Genomic DNA, 13,061 nt, shown 5'->3' on the forward strand with positions numbered 1-13,061 from the left:
TTGGGTTGTATGGTGTTTGTTTTTTTTATTTCAACATCGTTTTGAGCAAAACGGGTACCATAATGAGCAAAATACCTTTGTTTTGTGTTTCGATTGAACCGTTAGATCCGTATCGTAATTTCGGAACTATAACAACAAGAATCGTCGCATTTCGTCGTCATATGAGTAGATATGGCCTTTTTTTCTAAATTTTGTTGTTTCTGATTTTCGGGTGAGATTTTTGCTAAAACTTACCATTTTGCCCCTAAGTTCGTCCTTAAATTTTCTGCATTCTTTCAAAACTTGAAAACATTATATCTCTCTCATTTTAAGGCCAAATTGGGTGATTCAAAAGGCTATCTTGGGTGAAATATCGCAAGAATTTTATTGTGCTTGTCAAAAGTGAGCTTCTTGATCATCTAACACCTGATTTGGATCGAATCAACTGCTGCGTTTTTTCTTCTTCACTTGTTTCGGGATTTAGTTACTTTCTTGCAAGTTTGGGAGCTCAGATTGAGGTGATTTTCGCGGTGTTGTTCTCGCCTCAACGAGGGGGTGAGTATATAACCTTTATTTTGGTGTTTCCCCATGATTATTTCCGTTGGCTATCTTTTATATCCGTGTTTGGATTGTAAAAATTGGGGTTTTGAACCCAAAAGTTGAAAAGTTGTAAATCATAGATTTGATGATCAAGGTGATGGTGTTTTGAATGGGTTTTCTAGATTTAGACTAATTAATCTATGGGTAAACCAATTTTGAAATAAAATTCAAGTTTTGCCCTTGGGGGCTCGGGGTTACCTTTTTAGGTTTGTTTTTAGGTTCCAAATTAAAGTATAGCAATATGGGTATCACTGGACTCGTTTAAACACATAGACTACTATTTTGACTATATTGAACTTGATTTTTCAACGAAATTATAGTTTTGCCCTTGTGGGCCCGGATTTCCTTTTTAAGGGTTGTTTTTTCGATTCGAAATTTTTTATGGCAATATGGTTATCGTTAGTCTCTGTTTCTAATGTAGATTATATTGTTGCATAGACTTCGAATGTCCGTAAGCTCTTCAAAAAGGAAAGGCTCTCGTGGGATAGATCGCGGCACCTGCTTGACATTGAGGTAGGTTACGGCTTACCTTTCAGTTAGACTCCAATTAGTGAGGCATATGTATATTGACGGAAAAAGCATGTTAGGCCTTCGGGTATGGAGTTGGGTCATGACAGTTTCATTTGCTTTACCTTAATGCATTCCAAGAACACATCAAAATTAGTAAAATTTAGATTCGGAAGAATCTCATTAGTTACTAATCTTTTAACCTTTCTTGAGATATATATGACCCCGAATGTGTGTCACAAGAAAGTTAGAATATTTATCTGGTGAACTATACTTAATTTCAATATGGTGATGAAAGAGATTCAAAAAATTACATTATGAAGATTCAATCTATGTAGAAACCATTAATAAGAACACCATGACCTTACTAATAGTATTCTTTGTGTATAGATTAAAACAGTCATGTCCAAAGCTCAAAATTAAAGCCAGAATCATCAAATCTTGAAAGAGAAAGCATATTCCTAAACATTGAAGAGACATATAGTATCGATAATTGATCAAGAAGATATTCATTATCCAAGATAAAGTCATAAGTCCATATTTCCTCAATTGGCATCTTCAAACGATTACTCACAAACAAGAAAATTCTGGATAAAAATCCTTTCAACACAAAAAACATTTGAGTAATTACGCTAGAACCCAAGCACCAAGTATTATGAGGAACTTTAGCTAAGTTTGATTCGAAACATACAAAGCAGTTAACGTACATTTCTTTTCAAACCAAGCTTTACTCCTAAGGCAATCTTTCTGATAGTGTCCTTTTCATTTTATGGAATTAAAAACTATCTAGCTTAAATTCATTTATAACATCTAGTAAAACATTAGTAGGTGTTTTATTTTATTTCTTATACCTGTTGATTTAGCTTTATATCATTTACCAACTACTTGACTTACATGATGACAGGATAACTCTTCTAATTCTTTGATCTTGTTTCCTCTTAAGTAAATATACTGGACAATTCACAAATATATCACTTATTCTTAATAGTGTAATTATTTAGAAAAGTCCATTCTTAAAAGTAAACAAGTTAGAGATCAATTGCATGAAGAATGAGCTATCCATCATCCTTACTAACTTTAATCTCGTTGCTATCGTTACACAATGAATTCAGATGCACCGATTATTAGAGTGTATCACAGTTCTCCTTCGGGTAGATACTATGACATACTATCATTATTTAGGTGTCTTTTAATCTTCATTAGGAAATTAAAAATTCTTAATCAATCATATCAGATATCTTTGGATACACAAATATATTTCAATAAAGAATATTAATTGATCCCATCATGTTCACTATTCATAGAGTAATTAATTCACCTTTGGGTAGATTCGTCTAACGATAATGAATGTCAATTTATCCATTTATTTTCAAGCAATAGGCATCTCATTAATATCATGGAAAAATGATAAAATTTATGCATGTATGTCTTTCATGAACATACTAGTTTGGCCACTTTGGTGACTAACAAACTAGATGAATGTGAATACATGCATGAAATAAACATTAGGTCACTTTATGCATGTGTATATTCTCAACATTTTAGTTTGGCCACTTTGGTGACTAACAAACTATAAACATTAATGCATGCATAATATCCATGTATGGACATTCTATGTATGTGCATAAATTATCATTCTAGTTCGGCCACTTTAGTGACTAACAAACTATATAAGCATAATCACGTACATAGAATGAACAAATAAGTAATTTTTTATGTATGTACAAATCATAAACATTCTAGTTTGGCCACTTTGGTGACTAACAAACTATATAACATAAATACATACATTAAACGAACATAAGATTGTTTTATGAATGTTGATACTTTTCACATTCTAGTTTGGCCACTTTGGTGACTAACAAACTATATAACATAAACACATACATTAAACGAACATAAGATTGTTTTATGAAAGTTGATACTTTACACATTCTAGTTTGGCCACTTTGATGACTAACAAACTATGTAACATAAATACATACATTAAATGAACATAAGATTGTTATGAATGTTGATGCTTTACACATTCTAGTTTGGCCACTTTGGTGACTAACAAATTATGTAACTTTAAACACATACATTAGGTAAGGACCACTTTCAGTTATTGTACAATATAAATTTCAAATCATCATAATTGTATTACTTGAGATGTAAGTGAAATGAAATTATGCAAAATTCATGGTCCAAAAATTTTAAGATTAAAACTTTATTACCTTAGTGGTCCAACTTAGTTTAGATAACCCAGGAACATAAGAGTGATGTACTAACTTTCATGGACCAGAACATTATAATGAGCCTTATCCAATTAAATTAAACTCAATTTGAAATAAGCAACCCACGCTTAATATGCTCAAGTGCATGTCCGTAATTCATTCACTAATAAATGACTTTAAAGTCGAACAAATAAAATAGACTTACTGTGGATTGAATATCATTTTAATAGGGTCATTAAACGAATAAACTTATAAAACACTAAAAAAATATGTCTTGGCCGAGGAGGTTACGAAACTAGCCACTTTAGCCGTCAATCATCAACCTCCAACATCCTTCAATTACTTCAATGGCCAAAATATTTAAACAGTGGAAAATTCTTACCATTAAAGCCCAAAATACTAATTGGCCGAAAACCTAAAATAAATGAATTTTGGTTCAAGGATCTCAATTGATGATTCATACTAGAGCAAGATACAAATCACAATTACACTAAATTAATTCTTTAATATATATGTCAGGTGTAACACTTTGTAAATCCGGATTAGGTGTGAATGTCTTAAATGAGTATTAAGGTGACATTTTAGCCACATGAAGTCCCATCAGAATGAGTTTGGGTGGAAATAATTGTTTCGGAATCAAGACGAATAGTGAGGTGTATAAGATTCGATAGAATCAACTAAGTTTACGGTAGGTCTGCCTTCCAGCCTGATTTCTGAAAATCTGTTGGGAATTTGAGAAAACTTAAAACATGAAAGTTGTAGTCCTTTGAAATACCTTTCCAACGATATATGGGAGAGCCCAAACAGAGCTCCATGCTGGGAGTTATGCCCATTATACCGAACACTGCCAGAACGGCGTAGCGCCCCGCCAAATTTTCAAGAAAACTCAAAATTTTGACACCGTGTGTGACGTGGGCTGCCGCACCCCCACACACCGGGTCAGGCCATTTTATTCTTGAAACGATTTTTCCCGAACTTTTATAAAATCCTAACTTCATAAAACCTTTCCCACTTCGTTCTAAACCGTCTTTTTGGAGAGAAAACACCCTTGGGCTTCCACAAAGCATCCAAGGTGAGTTCCTTCTCAAACCCCATTAATTATTACATCATTCTAACAAATATTAACGTTAGAATCCTAATCTATTCCGTAGATAATAAATTGAACCTTCATCTTGGACAAAAGAACCCTAGAATCCGAATTCAAGAGACTTGAACGTCAAAAGGTTAAGACTTTCCTATTTCAATTGATTATAACCTTGTATTGGTGATTATAGACTATAAGTTCATGAGATATGAGTTGATGGGTTTGATAAAGAGAATCATATGAATGATGGTAGGGTTTTGGATTGTTGACTTAGGATTGTTATAACCATATGGGTGATGAAGAATGGTGTTAATGCTATCAAATTGAGATTGTAGAATCACCTAGAAGTAATAGAATGAGAATTGGGTGAAGAGAACACCATTAATGGAAGTTGTGGAGCTTTATGCCCACCAAGTGTTTGATAAAATGGCCAGATGGCCAACAACTTGAGTGTTGTTGCTAATAATGATTCCTTTGACATATATTGATATAGATTAAAGTCGAAAGGAGGAGACGAACGTTGTAATACACTTCAAGGTAGGAATTAAGGTATGTAGGGCTTTTATCCACGTGTGGGAACATCATTGTTCCTCCCCACACCACGTTTAATTCATGAAACACGTTTTCTTCTTAGAGTTAGAGAATTATGTCTCAGTTCATGATAGACCCTAGATACATGTCAATAATTCTATATTACCTTGCTTAATCATGTTTCCGTCATTTGTATTCATGAATGTCAATTCGATTACCGTGAATCTGTCCGTAATCCACGAGTACTCATGTTTTGAATTCCATGGGTTTTTAGCTACAAGTCATGAATCAAGATTACTCTATTCCATGCATTTTACATGTTTCCATGCTTTACACAAGTTATATATCTATAGACATATAATATTATACTTACAAGTCATGTTTACAACTCATGTGCATAAGTCATGTTTACAAGCCATGTTAACAAATCATGCTTACAAGTCATGTTATAAAAACCATGGGCTCATATACCACATATATTCATGTTCATGTTTTGGGAGTAGTTTAGGTTTACCGAAAAGGTGTAGACCACCTGAAACTATGTATGCCAATGTAGGGTGAGGATTGCTCTGCCCAGTTAGGACGATACCTTCAGACTATTGATTGGATCCTTTCATGCCATGTTTATGTCTCATACTCTGGCAAGGTATGAGATTGCTCTGCTGATCAGGCCGGGTACCAAACTCCACGTACTCAAGTGGTGATTTCATGTTGTCGGTTATACTAAGGCTCTCCCACTTAAAAATATTTTATTATGTTATATTATATTCATGTTCTTGCACAGCTTGTAGTTTTGTTTCGTATTTCTTAATGTATCCATGTTATTAATTGGGGTTTCCATTCCCCGAGCAGTCGACTTACTATTCTTTCATTCAGTTGCTTTACATACAAGTGCAATTCAAATGTACTTACGTCTCTTTTGCCCATGCAGGCATTGATTTACAGGATATCGGATCTACTCACTAGGATTTCTCGTATCAGCTATTTGTGAGCCCCACTTCATACAGGGTGTTATTATTATTTTATGTCAATGTCATGTCATGTCATGTCATGCAGTAGAAGTATGTCGGGGCCCTTGTCCTGGAAAATAGTTTAGCGTTCAGATTCATGTTCAGAAGTTTCATAGACTAGTCTAGCATGTCATGTCAGATACTCAGTTATGTTTAGCCTTGTCGGCTACATTATCATGATTTCCGTACTTATGTTCAAAACGTTATTTTCAGACTTATGATTACAAAATTTCATGCTTATTTAGACTTTCATGATTTAACCTATATTCCGCATCAGTATATGTCCCATGTTAATTCAGCAAGACATGTGGTTCGCTCGGTCACATGCAGCAAGGTACCGAGTGTTGTGTTACGCCCAGGCCATGGTCCAAGGCTTGACAAAGCTTGGTATCAGAGCACTAGGTTCAGGTGTCCTAGGAAGTCTTTGAAACCCTGTCTAGTTGAGTCTTACTTATGGGTGTGAAGTGCGCCACACTTATAATTGGGAGGCTACAGGGCATTTAAGAAAGGTTACCATTCTTTCTACTATAGATCATGCCATAGAGCTATGTGATAAGATATTGTTTAAACTTCTGTCCTTTCTATCGAATACGCCTCATCTCTAAAGGAAGAAGAAGATGTAAAGCTAATCATTATCGACTTGTTTCTTTCAGATGGAGTTGTCAGGAATGGAGCAAGTTGCACAGGAACATGTGGGGAGAATAGACCAAGCCCATGGTGCATTTGAGGCTTTTATTTTGAGGAGATGTGCTATTATTCCCCCTTCCGGTAATGCAACTCTGACTCCAACACCTAATAGAGTTGCTCGTACATAAAAAGATAGAAGAGGGCCACTTTTACCAACATACCAAATTTCCCTACCTGTGGGAAGCGCCACTTAGTGGAATGCTACATGAGACTCGAAATATACTACCATTGTGGTAAGAGGGGCCACAAGAGGACCCAGTGCCCCAAGTTAGGTTTTGGGGAGCGTCGCTCAGCTCCTTATCAAAATAATGCTCTTAAATGCTTCGTTTGCAAAAGATTGGGAAATCTACAAAGGGAATGCCCTCAGTTTCATAACAGTATAGGTTTAGAGTTTCAGCGGCATCCTCCTTGCAGCAAGTGTAGAAAAAAGCATGCAGAAGAGTTTCGTATAAGTATGGATGTGTGTTATAAGTGTGATTTGCGAGGCTACATGCAAAGAAATTGCCCTTTGATCAGGTATAGCAGTGCCAATAGTGGTGGTGGTGGTGGTGAAGTTCCGCCCACCGCACCAACTACAACTGCATCAGTAGCACCTTTCCCAGCCCTTAGAACTCAAGCATCAGCAAGCCGAGGCACAGGTAGGGGCGAATTGTCAGGATCAAATGAGGATCAGTTCTGTTATCATGATATGGGGGTTCATTACGATTCAGAGGCGCCAGTAAATGTTGTCTTGGGTATACCGACAGTTTTTTTCCTTCTTGATATATATGAGTCGGTGGGCTCCTGGATATACTTTGTCTTATGTGGCTCTCTTATGTTTGAAAGTTCAGAGTGGAGTATTTTAATTCTTCCTTCAAGGATGTTGACATACTTCAGTGTGACTATGTATGTGGCTAAAGAGGGTAGTGTTCAACCAAGAGAGATGATTAGATGATGTTGAGTCTTTTGATATAGTCCTAACTTGCTTAAGTGTTTTAGGCAGAATTAGAGGGAGTGGTGTTAGTAAGTCGTCTTAAGAGGATTAATTTTTTGATGGTTAATAGAGAAGGTAGGTGAGGAAATAAGAGGATAAGTCTTACAGTGATAGTCTTAGATGGGGAATCAGAAGTATGATCGGATGACGACTTATTGCTAAACTTAAGGGACCCACAGGTTTTAAACGTTAGCTTTTGAACTAAGGGTGAGATGGTACGATAAGGTACTAAGGTATATCATGTGTTCCATATATAGATAAGTGTCGAGCAAGAAAAAATTAAAGTGATGTAACGTTTCCAAATTCAGAGTAATTCAAGTACCATATGCTACTTATGCCCAGATGTACTCTACTCAGACCTTATGAACCTATGTCATGCCCATGTTAGAGCTTTACTCTCCACATTTATGATTCAGGAATTTAGACTCCATAAAGATAATAAGCTATACGAAAGAAATGTTTTATCGAGTTTCAAGCATTAGGTTGTGCTCATGTCTAAACTTAAAACCATATTCTTGTCTCACGTATCTATCATGCTTATATACCCATGACCATGTTCTATCTTCTATGTTCTTTCCAAATGTGGGGGATCCACACCCATTTCTTGAACAATAGGAGAATGCCTTAGGTAAATGATCCTAATGATTATGCCACCCACCTTACCATGTACTCATACCCACCACTTCTATTCTTCATGCATTCTACTTATAGCGGTATCATGTACTCATACCCACCACTTCTATTCTTCATGCATTCCACTTATAGCGGTATCATAATAATGATGTTGATAGGTAATGATAAAAGTAAGTCAAGATGGACGTCCTACCCATGATTCTATGTATTCGTGCTTATGTTCCTCTCGCTAATGGTTTACGATCATGATGACAATAACCAATTATGAGGGTAGGTTATGAGTGAAGGGATGTTGGGCAAATGCTGAGTTTCCTCTCTGAGGGAATTTTTTAAACCATTTTGTAACTTGGCACAAATGATGCCCTTTTCTTTTCCTAAGTACCTATGCCCTGTTTATGTTCAAAGTGGCTTTCTACTCATGCCTTAGGTGCTTGATGAACGAAGTATTCATGCCTATGATCTCTTCTTTCATGAGTCTTATTTTATAATGAGGATGTCGACTTACATTTATAAGAGTAAGCTATGTTGAACCATGTCCCATTCTTTCAGTATATTTAAGTTCTAATGGTAATGCTTTATCCATGCCCTATGTCCCTAACTCAAGAGTGAAGCCTACAATTGTACTCCATGCAAGTTAGACTTATGCCTTATTCTTACTTCAATGCTCATGAACTCATGTTCGAACGCCATGGTATGCAGCTTCAATGTACTCATGTAAATATCAAGTTACTCATGTACCCATGCCTCATGTCATGCTATTCACATTTTATGCTATATAGTCACGTTTCCATCTATGCATATTTCATTATACGTCATTTATGTTCAATATACCGAAGCCATGTTTATGCTCTGAAATGAAGTGTCTCATATGATTCGTACGAATGATTCCTTTTGTCTCAATCCTTCATGATCCGCTCACGATAATAAGCAAGGTAAGCCAAGGTATTCATATCTATGTTTCAGAGTGAAGAATGTAAGGTTTAAAGTAAAGTATGTTCCAATTTCAAAAGGAGATAGTATGTTCCAATTTCAAAAGGAGATCCTTTCAGGTACCCTGTGGTACTTATCTCAGAAGTATTCCACTCAGGTTCTACGTATTCATGTCATGCCTACTCTAGAGCTTTATGCTATATATTAGGATCATATTTCTGTTATATGACTCAAGTATGTCCCTTTCGCACTGAGTTGCGCTTATATTCAAAGCGTAAGTCCTACTCTTATCCCATGTGTCTATCGTGGTGCCATACGGACATCTTTGATCAAGTCTCTAAGTGTTCTAATGACGATAGTAAGGTCAGAGGAGAAAAATAAAAAACAATGAGTCATGTTAAAAGAAGTTGTCCTTATATGTTCGGATGTCGACAACGATTAGATCTCAAAGACATCGAGAAAAGTAGCGGAAGGTTAAGCTAATTCAGGGGTGTTTGAAGATGGCTCAAAGTCACCAAAAGTCCTATACATATGTGCGACGTGGAGAGTTAGAGTTTCAGATTGATGATTGGGTATTCCTAAAAGTTTCACCTATAAAGGGTGTCATGAGATTTGGGGAAAAGGAAGCTTAGTCCCAGATACATTGGACCATATAGGATTCTACGAAGGATCGGGCAAGTGGCTTATAAGTTAGAGTTACCACAAGAGTTGGTTGTTGTACACCCAGTATTTCACGTATCTATGTTGAAGAAGATCATGGGGGTACCCGTTTCTAGTTGTTCCTACAGAGATCACGGGAGTTAAAGATAGCCTGTCTTACGAGGAGATTCTAGTGGCTATTCTTGATCGTCAAGTTCGCAAGTTGAGAACCAAGGAAATTTCTTCAGTGAAGGTGTTATGGAGAAATCAAAAAGTTGAAGAGGTTATGTGTGAAGTTGAAGAGGTTATGTGTGAAGACGAAGAGGACATGAGGTCCAAATATCCCCATCTCTTTGAAGAGCAAACAGAAAATGTTGAAGGTAACTAACCTTTTCATTCAGACCTTATACTATAATCTCTATGTCCTTCAGTATTCAGTAGTCATTTAGTTCAATACCTATTCAGTTCATGTATTCATTCAGTTCAGTATTCATGCATTCATGTCAAATAGTTGTCCCCATATTTCTGTGAGTCACGTTCATGATCCAGAGTTACCCATATTTACAACCAGGATAATAATTCAAGGACGAATGATCCCAAAGGGGAGATAATGTAACACTCTATAAATCTGAATTAACGTGAATGTGTTAAATGAGTATTAACGTGACATCTTAGCCACATGAGGTACCATCTGAATGAGTGGGTGGAAATAGTTATTTCGGAATCAAGACGAATAGTGAGGTGCATAAGATTCGATAAAAGCGGCTAAGTTTACGGTAGGTCTGCCTTCCAGCCTGATTTCATGAAAATATGTTGGGAATTTGAGAAAACTTAAAACGTGAAAGTTTTATCCCTTTGAAATACCATTCCAACTATATATAGTGGAGCCTAAACGGAGCTCCATGCTGGGAGTTATGCCCATTTACCGAAGGCTGCCAGAATGGCCTAACGCAGCACTCCCCGAGGGTTGCACAAGGCCAAATTTAAAGGAAAACTCAAAATTTTGACATCGTAAAAAAATACACCGTGTGCGCCACGCGCCGCACCAGGACATTTTATGCCTGAAGTGATTTTTCCCGAATTTTTCTAAAAGCCTAACTTCGTAAAACTTTTTCCACTTCATTCTAAATCGTCTTTTGGGAGAGAAAAAACCCTAGGGCCTCCACAAAGTGTCCAAGGTGAGTTCCTAATAAACCCTATTGATTATTACATCATTCTATTAAAGATTAGCGCTAGAATCCTCATCTATTCTTTAGATTATCGATTGAATCTTTGTCGTGGACAAAAGAACCCTAGAATCCGAATTCAAGAGACTTGAACATCAAAAGGTAAGACTTTCCTACTTCAATTGATTTTAACCTTGTATTGGTAATTATAGACTATAAGTTCATGAGATATGAGTTGATGGGTTTGATAAAGAGAATCATATGAATGATGGTAGGGTTTTGGATTGTTGACTTAGGATTGTTATAACCTTATGGGTGATGAAGAATGGTGTTAATGCTATCAAATTGAGATTGTAAAATCACCTAGAAGTAATAAAATGGGAATTGGGTGAAGAGAACACCATTAATGGAAGTTGTGGAGCTTTATGCCCACTACATGTTTGACAAAATGGCCAGATGGCCAAAAACTCGAGTATTGTTGCTAATGATGATTCCATTGACATATATTAATATGGATTAAGGGCTAAAGGAGGAGACGAACATTGTAATACACTTCAAGGCAGGAATTAAGGTATGTAGGGCTTCTATCCACATGTGGGAACATCATTGTTCTTCCCCATGCCACATTTAGTTCATGAATCACGTTTTCTCCTCAGAGTTAGAGAATTATGTCTCAGTTCATGATAGACCCTAGATACAATGTCAATAATTCTATATTTCCTTGTTCAATCATGTTTCCGTTATTTGTATTCCTGAATCAATTCGATTACCATTAATCAGTCTGTTATCCACGAGTACTCATGTTTTGAATTCCGTGGGTTCTTAGTTACAAGTCATGAATTAAAATTACTCTACTTCATGCATTTTACATGTTTCCATGCTTTACACAAGTTATGTATATCTATATACATGTAATATCATACTTACAACTCATGTTTACAACTCATGTTTACAAGCCATGTTTACAAATCATGCTTACAAGTCATGTTATTAAAACCATGGGCTCAGATGGCACTTGTATTCATGTTCATATTTTGGGAGTAGCATAGGTTTACCGAGAAGGTGCAGACCACCAGAAGCTATGTATGCCAACGTAGGGTAAGGATCGCTCCACCCAGTTTGGACAATACCTTCAGACTATTAATTGGATCCTTTCATGTCATGTTTATGTCTCATACTCTGGCAATGTATGAGATTGCTCTGCTGGTTCGGCCAGGTACCAGACTCCACGTACTCACGTAGTGATTTCACGTTGTCGGTTGTACTACGACTCTCCCAATTAAAAATGTTTTACTTATGTTATATTACATTCATGTCAGATGTTATTCATTTTTAGTTTCATATTTCTTAATTTATCCATGTTATTAATTTGGGTTGCCCATTCCCCGAGCACCCCACTTACCATTCTTTCATTCAGTTGCTTTACATACAAGTGAAATTCAAATGTACTTACGTCCCTTTTGCTCGGGGCCTGCATCTCACGATGCAGTCATTGATTTACAGGACGACAAATCTGTTCACTAGGAATTCTCGTATCAGCTATTGGTGAGCCCACTTCGTTCGGGGTGTTATTGTTATTTTATGTCCATGTCATGTCATGTAGTAGAGGTATGCCAGGGCCTTGTCCCGGTAAACAGTTTAGCATTCAGATTCATGTTTAGAGGTTTCATAGACTAGTCTAGCATGTCATGTCAGATACTCAGTTATGTTTATCCTTGTCGGCTATATTATCATGTTTTCCATACTTATGTTTAAAACGTTATTTTCAGACTTATGATTACAAAATCTCGTGCTTATTCGGACTTTCATGATTTAACCTATATTCCTCATCAGTACATGTCCCATGTTGATTCAGCAACCCATGTGGTTCGCTCAGTCACATGCAGACCGGGTGTCGTGTTACGCCCAGGCCATGGTTCGGGGCAAGACATCAGGAACCTATAAATCATGATATCGTTTTATGAGACATCATGGTTTATAGGTTCCTGATGTCTCATAAAATGATATCATAATTTATAGATATACTCATATACTCGTATGAGAACAACAAAGAATCTTTTTAACATTTACTATAAGAAAACCTCTCTACCGCACAAAGGTAGTGGT

At 36.4% G+C, this 13,061-nt stretch overlaps 1 long non-coding RNA gene across 1 annotated transcript; it reads left to right on the forward strand.

Moving 5' to 3' along the window:
- The first annotated feature begins 318 nt into the window (after window positions 1-318).
- Window positions 319-6,153, forward strand: LOC132616642 (uncharacterized). The gene is made up of 3 exons (XR_009573312.1): window positions 319-534; window positions 1,018-1,092; window positions 5,849-6,153. It is a non-coding gene; the product is annotated as an uncharacterized LOC132616642 (long non-coding RNA).
- The last annotated feature ends 6,908 nt before the right edge of the window (window positions 6,154-13,061 follow it).

The sequence above is a fragment of the Lycium barbarum genome, chromosome 11, assembly GCF_019175385.1.
Source record: "Lycium barbarum isolate Lr01 chromosome 11, ASM1917538v2, whole genome shotgun sequence".
Taxonomy (NCBI): domain Eukaryota; kingdom Viridiplantae; phylum Streptophyta; class Magnoliopsida; order Solanales; family Solanaceae; genus Lycium; species Lycium barbarum.